Here is a 13,151-nt window from a genome sequence, read left to right as displayed (position 1 = left end):
ATGGCTGGCGAGTGGAGTATATCCACACCTGCGAACCCAGGCTACCTAAACGGAGCGTGCAGAACTTTAACAACTTGGCCACAGGGCCAGGCCCCATATGAGCGATCTTCGTGTGAATCTGTACACTGATTGCTTCTCCTCTGTAGTCCCCTAATCTTACCTGGGGGAGAGAGAGCCTGCCTTGGATTATGACAAGCTTACATGTGCCAGGCACTGTGCTAAGGGCCTTACATCCATGATCTCTAATGCTTAAATCCATCCTATGAGGAATTAGTATTGCTATCCCCATTTTACAGATGAGGAAATTGAGGCTCAGAGAGGCAAAGGGATTTGCCCAAGGTCACACTGCCAGTAAGTGGCCAAGCAGGGATTTGAGCCCTAACTCTGAAGCTTACGGTTTGCAATCCTGCCTTTCTGGGTTGGGGCACAAATGGATAACAGCTAAGAGCAACATTGGGAGGAATTCTTCCCTTGTAAATCAATCGACAGGATGAGAGTTCCAGCCCCCAATTATAATCTGCCAAGCAAGGGTGAGCAGTTGTCATTTCTTCATTGTGTGTTGGTTATCATGAACCTTCATTGGCAGAAGTGAAACTGGAGGTTACAGCTGCTCAGTGCAATCCAGATGGCAGGATTTCACACCAACTTGCTAAGCCTTCTCAGTATACTAGCTGCCCCTCTGGCCCTGGCCTCGCTGGACATTCTCATAAGATTTCAGATGTGATAGCAGTGATGCGGACATGCTGTCACAAGGTGAAGTCAGTATAGCTTCTAAAAACCAGCCATGCAAGTCAGGTGGGGGTCTGAGTTCCAGCTCTGCCCACTTACAAGCTGTGTGACCATGGGCAACTGACTTGGCCTCTGTAAATGGAAATAATAATGGTTCTCTATGCCTTGGGGCAGTTAGCATTAGCTGTCTCAACAAGCCACCCCAAAATCCCCATGGCTGAACACGATAAAGGTTTCTTTGTCTCACAAAGTCTGATGAGGGTCTGGCAGCCCTCCTACGTTTCAGAGCCTCACCGCTGGAAGCCACAGCAAGAAAAAAGACACATCAGCTCTAAACTCGCTCCCCCCAAATCAGCAGACGTTGCTTGTGCTCACAGACAATTATCCAGAACTAGTCATGCGGCACAAACTGACGGAGGGAGACTAGGAAAGGAGGGTGAGCCCATGGCTATTGAATGGGGACTAGCTGCCACCTGGGTCGTGAGCACCGGGCCCCAGAGAGGGCTTCAGGGATTGGGTGAGCAACCGCACAGGCCTCGACGCCTAGAAACGAGTTGAGCTCCCCTTGAGCCCTCGACAGCAAGCCGTCCTCCTCAGTGAACGGCACGACCTGCTCTGGTCCTGGCTCCCACGGCAGACTTGTTTGCCCTTCTAGATTCACCATGATAGCCTGCCTGCATTCTCATTTGGGGCTTTCCTTGCCATTTCTTAAACTTTCACATTATGATAGCGATAGATTTTCACAACTACCTTATGAGATAGGTTCTGTTATTGTCCTCATTCTGCAGATAAGGAAATAGGGGCTCCGAGAGTAGAAGCAGCTTGTCAAAGTCACACAGTGGCAGAGACAGGACAAGAGCCCAGGCCTGTCTGGCTCCTAATCCCAGCTCCTAACCTGGACCCCACACCACAAGGCCTTGCTCTAGACTCTTACCAGACTGGGTACCCTCTGAGGACAAGACTCAGATTCATCTTGAACGATGCCCTGCCCACCTGCACCTCACACATACGCACTGTTTGCCTGACTGACGTGGCTCTGAGCCTGTTTCCTTAGGGCGTGGGTGAGAGCTAGTGACCTGACTAGAGATGGACCCAGGTCTGGAAGGGGCTCCTGAGATTCTCACACTTCTTAGGTCCCGCTCCTGTCACCTCACTGGCCCACTCCCCTCTCACCTTCCTGTGCCACGTCGTATTACAGTGGAGGAGGAAGAAGAGAGGTGAGCGGCCAGGCTCAGAGAGGTGGGAACCCCAGGAGAAGCAACCCCCTTCTATGGGTTTCCCCACCTCACCCCATTTTCTCCACATGGACCGTTGGCTTGTCTTCCTCTGTCCACACAAAAAGTCCCTCAGTACCAGGAGCCGAGGAGCTGCGGGCTCTGGGTCTGTGCCACACGGTGCTCACCTGCCAGCATGAAGTCGGGGCACTAAGAAGTGAAGACAATGCAGTCTGACAAAAGGCTGTCGTGGGGTCATAGGAGCACATTTTGAGTGGTACCTAGCCCAGCTGGGACACTGAGGAAACTTCCGGAGAGAAGAGACATCGACGCCTGTGCAGTAGAAGGAGTCAGCCAGACAAGAATGTGGGAGAGTTTTCCGGGAGTGGAAACAGCATTTGCAAAAGGCCCAGGGGGAGAGAACTAAGTGGGCCCGGGACCCTCAGGGACTCCACCTGGTTGGAGAGTAGTTAGGAATCGAGCCTCTGCCAGACACAATTGTAACCCAACTCTGCATTTAGAGCCAATCTTTTTTAGCGGGAAGATGGGTACAGTTTTTATTTCCTACAACTCACATTTTGTGATTTAAAAAATCCAATAAAGTCATTTAAAGCAGACATGCAGGAAAAATAACAAAGGGAATGCACCCAAATAATAATAATTGCTTATTTAAGATGGTAGAATGCTTGGTGGTTTTTTCTTCCCGCATGTTTCTCTGCAGCATGCAATGTGGTTACACTGTTGGCAGCACAGCGGTTGTGGGACCCACACCGCCAACACAGCTCCTCTTCACTCGCTTACTTCTCAGTCTTGCTGGTCAATCCTAACCTTCCTGTAACTAATCCTTTCTTTCTTTTATTTTCTTTATTTCTCCCACCCCCTTTCTGGTATCTAATTTCAAATTTTATGGCAAGATATCTTCCCCTCTTCCCTTAACTCTCTGCTAGTTATTTTGCTTACCTCCAACCTTATCCTCCACCCTAATACCAAGTGTTACTACAAAGCAAGGGCCCTTCTCACTCGCTCCCTAGAACCCTCGCCTCTTTACAAATTACAGGTAATCTAGAGTCCCAAGACCTCTTGTGACTATGTACTTGTTTTCTGGCAGTCACCCCAAGTTGCCTTTCTTCTGGAAGGCAACAAATGGCACTAGGGTGGCATTCCATGTTCTCCAGTTGAGAACGAACACACTGTCTCCAGAGACTTTTGCATTGGGGGCCAATTTTAAGGCACCCCTGGAGGACTCTTGGAAGGAAAGAAAGCGTCATCTGGATCGTTTCCCACTTATGGGAGGTGAACTCTCCCAGGTGTTATGGCAGGTGGAGGCCTCGTGGGGGCAGTATCCACTCAGAGATGTGCCCAACGGCCAGGGAAGCACTCCTGGGAGGGCCTTGCTGGGAAGGTCCGGGTCTGCCACACCACTGGCCACAGACTAGATCCTCCGAGTGCCCCACGTAGAAAAGGGGGTTCTCTCTCTGGCAGCACCCCTCGCAGGAGTCTGAAGGGACTCCCCAGCCATGGGCAGTAAGGAGCCAGCTGGTTGTGAGATGTGGATAGTGATGTGTGCCATTTCTCAGGGTGTACCATACGGTGCTGGAAAATTGGTAGCCAAGGGTAGCTCTGACACTGTGAGTGCTCGAACAGTTTGTTTGATGGTATCCAGTATAAACCTTACTGAAAAATATTTATCATCCAGCACCTAAGGGAATTCAAAACACTAACATGTATGGCCGGTATTCTCATCCCTGCGGACCAAAAGGGATCATTTCTGGGCAGCCTGACCTCATGGAGGCAGTGTCACCAAATATCACCCCACTTTAGCTTTGCTCCAAAGAAGGAGACACTTTGAGGAGGGAGAGAAGGGAGGAAATCCAGGCCAGAGGATCCCAGCCCTGGTGCCTGGAGGCATTGTGATGAAAGCTCCCATTAGTGTCAGGTGGGCAGGGACTGCGAATGAGGTGAAAGGTGACAATCACACTCAAACCAGTCACCAGCAAAGGTTCCCCCAGAGAAGGGGTTGATGGTAATGATAACTAATATTTACAAAACTCTGTGACTCAGGCAGGGAGAGGAGCCACTTCCTGTGCAAAGCTCGTCAGCACCTCCCAGCCACAGAGTGTGGGTAGGTGGGCTGTCCCCATTCCCAACTGAAGCTCAGAGGGGTGGAGTGACTTGCTCAAGGTCACAGGTCCAATAAGTGGCTGAACTGTCTGGCGCCAGAGCCTGCTGATGGTGTGCTGTCCAGCCCCCCTAGTGGAGGCTCAGCCTCTCTTGAGTCTCTCACCCAAGGTCATGCATTAATAAAAGAAGTCAGAACTTGAGCCCAGAACTCTCTGAGCCCTTAAGCTGTGCTTCTTCTAAGTTGTATCTGCCCAAGGCCCTGCCCAGCAGCCAGGCCAGTGGCCAGAAATGAACAGCCTCGGCCCTGGCCCCTCTCCTAATTCCTCTGAGTAGGAGGATTTGCTCCCTTTCCAGTGAGTCTCTCATTCCCAACATCAGGAACTCTGAACAGGAACAGATCCTCTCCTGACCTTTAGCCTCTCGTGTTCATCCCAGAATCCCCAGGAATCTCAGCTGCAATAATAGTCATAGCAACTAACCCTTGGAGCACATGCCCCATGCCCGGCCCCGAGCCAGCGCTCAGCATGACTACTGCGTATATTCCTAATGGCAGCCCTTAGAGGTACCTAGTTATCCCCACTTTCCAGATGAGGCAAATGAAGCTCACTTCCCAAGGAGACACAGCCAAGTAGCAGACTCTGATGCTGAAGGCTCCAATCACATGCTCTTTAAAGACCAGGTAATAATTCAAACCTCTGAGTATCCCAATCATCTGAGAAGCCTTCTGAAAATAAAGATTTGCATCCCTAACCTCTCCCTAGGGATTCTGGTTTTGCAGGTTTAGGGCAGGCCTGTATTTTTTATCAAGCTCCCCACATAGTCTTGCTATCTGGCCATGGTGACGAAATTGTTTCTAACCACCAGTAATAACAGCCGATCAAATTCTGCCTCCAAACCAGTCATCTTCAAAGCCTTCTACAGAACCACCAGACCCTAAGAGCCAGCTCTAGGTGGAACCCAGGTGGGATTTTATCCCAGAACCCTCTTATAGGCCAGGGGATTTGTTAGCTCCGTTCCTGGGCTGGAGCCAACCTGCTGCCCCACCCTCCACCCTGGCACCAGCAGACCTGCCCAGCTGGTTTGCCGGAGGGGCTCAGCCTCTTTTGCCATCTTAGGGCTCTTCTTGCTTCTGATTTATTAGGGCTTCAGGAAGTACTTGTAGGGGTTGTGGGCAAGGATCATGTGGAGAAAAGGGCTGGGCAGGGGGCCACTTTGACCACAGGCTGCTTTGCACACCACAGGGGGCTGGAAGGGCCCAGGGCAGCCCCACCACTCCACCAGTCACCTCCCAGCCGCCCACCTGATGCTTGTCTCTCTTAGTCAGCTTGCACCACCCTCAGCAGCATCCTGATCTCACTGAGACAGGAGCGTCTTTGGTGTGACTAACGTGGATCCCTCTTATAATCTAGCCTGGCTCCGGATGAGTCCCATGCCTCCTGCTAAGGTGCTCGAAGGAGGGGCTTCATCAGGGACTGACAGGATGTTGCAGAGGAACTCAAGGTGTTGATACTACGGTGGTGGATATGGTTTCTTGTTTGTTTTATATTCTATGGCCAAACACCAAGCTCAGCAGGCCTGCATTGTATAGACAGGTGCAGGAGGCTGGGCTGGTGGCTCGACTGACCTCACCAGATCTAGGTTTCCTCATCTATAAAGTAAGAAACACAAAACCAGCTGTGGCCACTTCACAAGTCATCATAGGTATAAAGGCTGGTTTAATGATCGTAAAAATTATAGGCAAATGTAGCTTACCATTATGATGACACATTTGTGTCCTAATATGTTTCTGTCCCTCAGGGAATGCAAGGTCCTTATAGCTTCACATGGGACCTCAGAGCCAACATTCTTGGTGCAATAGAGTCTGGGGATGGCAGGGGAAAGGAGGGCTGGGAAGGAGTAAGAGAGGGGGCACTTAGGAGAGGGGAAATGGGAGTGGGCTGGGGAGTGTAAGAAGAGAAAACTCTTACCTTGAAAGCTGCGGATGTCTGGGCCTTGATACTCATTCATTCGTTCCATGCAACAAGTATTTCTTCAGGCACTGATCTAAATTCCAGGGATATCACAGTAAGGAAGACAGACAAACATCCCTGCCCTCTTGTGGGGCTTACATTCTAAGGTGGGAGAAGCAGACAATAAAGCAAATAAAAAATAAATCTTTTTTTTTTTTTTTTTTGAGGAAGATTAGCCCTGAGCTAACATCTGCTGCCAGCCCTCCTCTTTTTGCTGAGGAAGACTGGGCCTGAGCTAACATCCATGCCCATCTTCCTCTACTTTATATGTGGGACACCTACCACAGCATGGCTTTTGCCAAGCGGTGCCATGTCCGCACCCGGGATCCAAACAGGCAAACCCTGGGCCGCTGAAGCGGAACGTGCGCACTTAACCGCTGAGACACTGGGCCGGCCCCTAAATCATTCTTAAGATGGTGATAAGTGTTGAGGAGAAAAATAAATCAGAGAAAAGGTATGAAACCTGAACCTTATAAAATTTGAGCCTCCCCTCTCCCTGATACATATGGAATGAATTCACTTTTAGGTCCTGGGCCCAGGAAGGGCCCACTCTGGGGCAGTATTAAATAGGATGGGAAGGTGTCCGAGGACTGGAGACCTGCAGGAGGGGAGGGAGGCTGTGGATATCTGGGGGGAACAGCAAGAGAAGGCCCTGAGGCAGGAGGGTTTGAGAACAGTGTAGAAGCCAGTGTGGACTCAGCAGGGCAATGTAAGGGGAGAGGAAAGAGAGGAAACGGGAGCGGATTGTGAGGGCCTTTCAAGCCGTTGTAAAGACTTCTTTGGCTTCTGTTCTAGGTGAGATGGGAATGAAACCGGCAGAGTGTTAGCCACTGATGATGAAGTAGCTAGGAACTAAAGTTTTTTTCCTTTTTGCAATTACTGATTATGGCTTTTAGCTGTTTAACCCGCCCATTGTTAACTGTGCTGTTTAGGCAATATGCTGTCTGACTCCCACTAGGTTCCTACAGATAACATCTCCCTGGAGCCTGGGTCACCATGGAAATGGGCGTGTGAGCTGTATTCCAGGAATTAGAACCCCTTGTCCACTTCAGGCCAGTTGAGACCACCAACCCATCAACTGGGCTCATGCAGATGTCCAATAGGCGACCTTTTGACGTCAAGAGGCTAAAAACTCCCCCCTCAGATCATGCTAATGCCACCATCTTGTGAACATGTGTCCTATGAAGAGGCATGGAGTCTGACTCTGCTTGCGCAGATCATCAATTACCTCACCTCTCCTCACCTCCAATCACCTCTCTCCACATTTCAGACCACCTTGCCCCCTATCCCATAAATATCCCTGAGTCCCTCTTCTCGGGGAAGCGAATTTGAGGCTCATGTTCTTGCTTCCTTGAGTGGCTGCCTTGTGAGTAAACTCGCTCTCTGCTGCAATCTCGTTGTCTTGGGGTTTGGTTTTCTGGGTGGCTTTCTGGGCAAAAACGAACCTGGTTCAGTAACAGGAAGGCCTTTGAGCAGAGAAATAACAAGATCTGACTTGCATCTTCACATAATTCCTCTGTCCACCAGAGGGAGAGAGTACAAGGGTAGATACAAGTGAACGGTGAGAAGCGGTCAGATTCTGGAAACAACAGTATTTTGAAGGTAGAGCCGGTAGGATTTGCTGATGGATTAAATGTGGGTGTGAGGAAAAGGAGGTCTGCCAGGATTTTAGCCTGAGTGACTAGAAAGGTGGAGTTGTGATTTCCTGGAGAGAGGAAGTCTATGGGAGGAACAGGGCACAGGCGGAGAAAGGAGTTAGGGTTGAGATCTGTGAGGGTCGAGATGCCAACTCAACATGGAAGTGCAAAGGGTCAGTGACAGATATTTGGGCATGGAGTTCATGGGAAGGGTCGGGTGAGAGATATAAATGTGGGACTGGCAGTGAAATGTACTGATGGTATTGACAGCCATGAGATTCCCAACTGACATCAGCAAGGAGCGAGCGTAGGCTGAGAGAAGAGCCCAATGGAGCCTGTGGGCACAGAGAGGGGGGAGGAGAGGGACCCAGCAAAGGAGGCTGAGAAGGACCAGAGAAGGAGGAGGAGACCCAGTGGAAGGCTCCTGAAAGACTGTTCCAGGAGGCGGCAGTGACCAGCTGTGTCAGACGCTGCTGACAAGGAGCCGCTGGATTCAACAAGGAGGAAGTTGTTCTTGGCCTTAGCAAGAGCAGTTTCTGGAGAGCAGTGGACAGTTCCAGGGAGCATGTGACGAGAAGAATTAGGGGACAGCGACTGGAGACAACGTTTTAAGAGGAGTTTTCCTCTTAAAGAGGGCAGAGAAGGGGCCGGCCCCATGGCCAAGTGGTTAAGTTCATGTGCTCTGCTTGGGCAGGCCAGGGTTTCACCAGTTTGGATCCTGGGTGTGGAACTAGCACCATTCATCAGGCCATGCTGATGTGGTGTCCCACACGCCACAGCCAGAAGGACCCACAACTGAAATATACAACTATGTACTGGAGGCCTTTGGGAAGAAGAAGAAAAAAATAAATTAAAAAAATAAAAATAAATAAAGATCGGTACAATCGCAACAAAAAGAATAAAATACCTCGGGGTGAATTTAACTAAGGAAGTGAAAGACCTATACAATGAAAATTACAAGGCTTTTCTGAAAGAAATGGATGATGACATAAAGAGATGGAAAGACATTCCATGCACATGGATTGGAAGAATAAACGTATTTAAAATGTCCGTTCTACCTAAAGCAATCTACAGATTCAACGCCATCCCAATCAGAATTCCAATGACATTCTTTACAGAATTAGAACAAAGAATCCTAAAATTCATATGGGGCAACAAAAGACCCTGAACTGCTAAAGCAATCCTGAGAAAAAAGAACAAAGCTGGAGGCATCACAATCCATGACTTCAAAACATACTACAAAGCTACAGTAATCAAAACAGCATGGTACTTGTACAAAAACAGGTGCACAGGTCAATGGAACAGAATTGAAAGCCCAGAAATAAAACCACACATCTATGGACAGCTAATCTTCAACAAAGGAGCTGAGGGCATACAATGGAGAAAAGAAAGTCTTTTCAACAAATGGTGCTGGGAAAACTGGACAGCCACATGTAAAAGAATGAAAATTGACCATTCTTTTTCACGATTCACCAAAATAAACTCAAAATGGATCAAAGACTTAAAGCTGAGACCTGAACCATAAGGCTTCTAGAAGAAAATGCAGGCAGTACACTCTTTGACATCAGTATTAAAAGCATCTTTTCGGACACCATGTCTTCTCAGACAAGGGAAACAATAGAAAGAATAAACAAATGGGACTTCATCAGACTAAAGAGCTTCTTCAAGGCAAGGGAAAACATGATTGAAACAAAAAAACAACCCACTAACTGGGAAAACAAATTTGCAAGTAATACATCTGACAAAGGCTTAATATCCCTAGTATATAAAGAACTCACACAACTCAACAACAAAAAAATTAAACAACCCGATCAAAAAATGGGCAGGAGACATGAACAGACATTTCTCTAAAGAAGATATATGGATGGCCAACAGGCACATGAAAAGATGTTCATCATCACTGATCATCAGGGAAATGCAAATCAAAACTACACTAAGATATCACCTTACACCCATTAGAATGACAAAAATAACCAAAACAAATAGTAACAAATGTTGGAGAGGTTGTGGAGAAAAAGGAACCCTCATACACTGTTGGTGGGAATGCAAACTGGTGCAGCCACTATGGAAAACAGTATGGAGATTCCTCAAAAAATTAAAAATAGAACTACCATATGATCCAGGTATCCCACTACTGGGTATCTATCCTAAGAACTTGAAATCAGCAATTCCAAACGTCCCATGCACCCCAATGTCTGTTGCAGCATTATTTACAATAGCCAAGATGTGGAAGCAACCTAAGTGCCCATCAACTGATGATTGGATAAAGAAGATGTGGTATACATACACAATGGAATACTAGTCAGCCATAAAAAAGAACGAAACCGTCCCATTTGCAACAACATGGATGGACCTTGAGGGAATTATGTTAAGTGAAATAAGCCAGGTAGAGAAGGACAATCTCTGTATGACTCCACTCATATGAGGAATTTAAACATGGGGACAAAGAGAACAGATTAGTGGCTACCAGGGGAAAGGGGGGTAGGGGGTGCACACAAAGGGTGAAGGGTTGCACCTACAACACAACTGACAGACAATAATGTACAACTGAAATTTCACAAGATTGTAAAGAAAGATTGACAACAGACGTTAGCTCAAGTGCCAATCTTTAAAAAAAAACTGACTGCTGGGACCAGCCCAGTGGCGCAGCGGTTAAGTGCACATGTTCTGCTTCAGCATCAGTTCAGATCCCGGGTGCAGACTTGGCACCATTTGGCAAAAGCCATGCTGTGGTAGGCATCCCACGTACAAAACAGAGGAAGATGGGCATGGATGTTAGCTCAGGCCCAGTCTTCCTCAGCAAAAAGAGGAAGATTGGCAGTAGTTAGCTCAGGGCTAATCTTCCTCAAAAAAAAAAACAAAAAACTGCTGAGAAGTCCTTCAACTAGTGAAAGAATAAGCAAGCTGTGGTATATCCATATGGTGGAATGCTACACAGCAACAAAAAGGAGTGAACTACTGATATATCTGGATGAATCTCAGATACATGATGCTGAAGGAAGCCAGTCTCCAAAGTTTATATACTGCCTGGTTCCATCCATCTGACATTCTGGGAAAGTCAAAATTATAACAGAAAACAGACCAGGAGTTGCCAGGGGCTGGAGTGAGGGGATCGACTGCAAAAGAGCAGCATGAGGGCTGTTTGGGGGTGACGGGCCTGTGTGTACCCTGATTGTGGTAGTGCTCAGCTAAACTGCATGCACTTGTCCAGAACTGAGCACCAAAAACAGTGAACTTGGAAATTGCATTTTAAAAAAGAGACTAGAGATCGCTACTTAAAAAAAGTAGTGTCCGCTGTCATTCTTTGACATCTACCACCACTACTTGGGAGGGGTGGGTTTATCCTTTGAAGTTAATGATGTTCAGGCTTCATTCTTTTTCTTAGAGGGCCCCCAAAATTGCACAAGCCTCAGGCCCCAAGAAACCTGGGTCCACCCTAGGCCGGAGCCCCCACGGTTTCTTGTCTCTGGGCCCCACAGGAGCATCTGGCCCTGCCCGGTTCTCCATCCTCAGCCTTCTTCCCTTTGCCTCAGTGCCTGGCATCTGTGTTCCTCTGTCTACAAAGCTCTGCCCCTGGACGTCTGCATGGGCAGCTCCTGTGGTGTCCAGGTCCCAGTTTATATGTCACCACCTCAGAAAGGCTCTCCCGGGCGCCAGTCTCCTCTCCACTCACCCTGCTGGGTTCCTTCCAAGTGCTCATTTCTCTTGTTGTCTTGCCTCTCCTCCTACCCTGTAAGCTCCGTGAGACTAAAGACCTTGTCTGTCCTTCGACACAAGTCCTCAGTGCCAGAGCAGTGGCTGGTCTACGGAAGTCCATGATTAATAGTGGAGGAGGGCTGGAATTAGGGAATGATCGAGAGGGTGTCATCTTAATCCCCATTTGACAGAGAGGTGGACTGGTCTCACAGAGGTCAAGTCATCCAGTCCAACTCAGGATTCACATCTAGGCCCTTGGGCTACAAAAGCCCAGCCCAGATGCACAGCTGTGGGACTGCACCCCGCCCCCCCTCACAGCACACCCAGGTGCCCATGTCACCCAGGCAGGCGACTGGCAAACGTGGAGGGCTTGTGGTTTTGTTGAAGTTGCTGGTGCTATTCAGAGCACATTTTGTGCACAGAAAGAATTATTTGCACTTTCTTCGGCTTTCAAAACAGAGTCTAGCGACCAGCCCCGTGGCCAAGTGGTTATGTTCCTGCACTCCACTTCGGCAGCCCTGGGTTTCGCCAGTTCACATCCTGGGCACAGACATGGCACTGCTCATCAGGCCATGCTGAGGCGGCATCCCACATGCCACAACTAGAAGGACCCACAACTAAAAATATATACAAGTGTAGGGGAGGATGACATTTCCTCTACTGGCTCTGGGTCCTTCTGGCTGGAGAATGAATCAAATTCACATGAGACAGAATAACAGGAGAAAATTAAACAAAGCTTTATAACACGTATACATGGGAGAGGCTCAGGCAACCTGAGCAACTCGCCAAAATGGCTGAAGCCACCACCTGAGATATCATCTTCAGCTAAAGACAAAGGAGGATGTTGGGGGTGGGGGGGAGTCACTTACGGGAGGTTACCAGAGAAGTACAGTAAACAAGAGTAAGATTAGGGGCCGGTCTAGTGGCAGAGCAGTTAAGTTAGAATGTTCTGCATCGGCAGCCCCAGGTCCGCCGGTTCGCGCCCCAGGTGCGGACATGGCACCGCTTGGTAAGCGTCCTACATATAAAGTAGAGGAAGATGGGCACGGATGTTAGCTCAGAGCCAACCTTCCTCAGCAAAAAGAGGAGGATTGGCAGCAGTTACCTCAAGGCTAATCTTCTCAAAACAAACAAACAAACAAACAAGAGTAAGATTATTATGCAGATTCAGGTCCTTGCCTTCAGCATTGACCAAGAGTTTCTAGAGATAAGTTCATCCCCCTTGTTGCTGGTACAGAGAGGGAGACACCCTTACAGATGGAGATTTCCTTTACAAATGTAAATGTCTCTTACAGAGGGTAAGTAAATTCTCCTTTTCAGAGTTTCTTTCCTGTCTGCCGTTTTTAAAAGTAACCAGCCCAGGTCTGCCTGGTGGCACAGCGGTTAGGCTTACACGTTCCGCTTCCGTGGCCCAGGTTTTGCCAGTTCGCATTCCAGGTTCAGACATGCCACCGCTTGGCAAGCCATGTTGTGGTAGGCGTCCCACATATAAAGTAGAGGAAGATGGGCACAGATGTGAGCTCAGGGCCTGTCTTCCTCAGCAAAAAGAGGAGGATTGGCAGCAGATGTTAGCTCAGGGCTAATCTTCCTCAAAAAAAAAAAAAGAAAGAAAAAAGAAAGTAACCAGCCCAAAATAATCTTTATGCCAAAGATGCATATCTTGGGGTAGCCAATTCCAGTCCCCCACACAACTATGTACCGGGGGGCTTTGTGGAGAAAAAGGAAAAAAAAAATCTTAAAAAAAA

Source organism: Equus asinus, chromosome 10 (genome assembly GCF_041296235.1).
Source record: "Equus asinus isolate D_3611 breed Donkey chromosome 10, EquAss-T2T_v2, whole genome shotgun sequence".
NCBI lineage: Eukaryota > Metazoa > Chordata > Mammalia > Perissodactyla > Equidae > Equus > Equus asinus.
Note: the sequence above shows the minus strand (reverse complement) of the source record.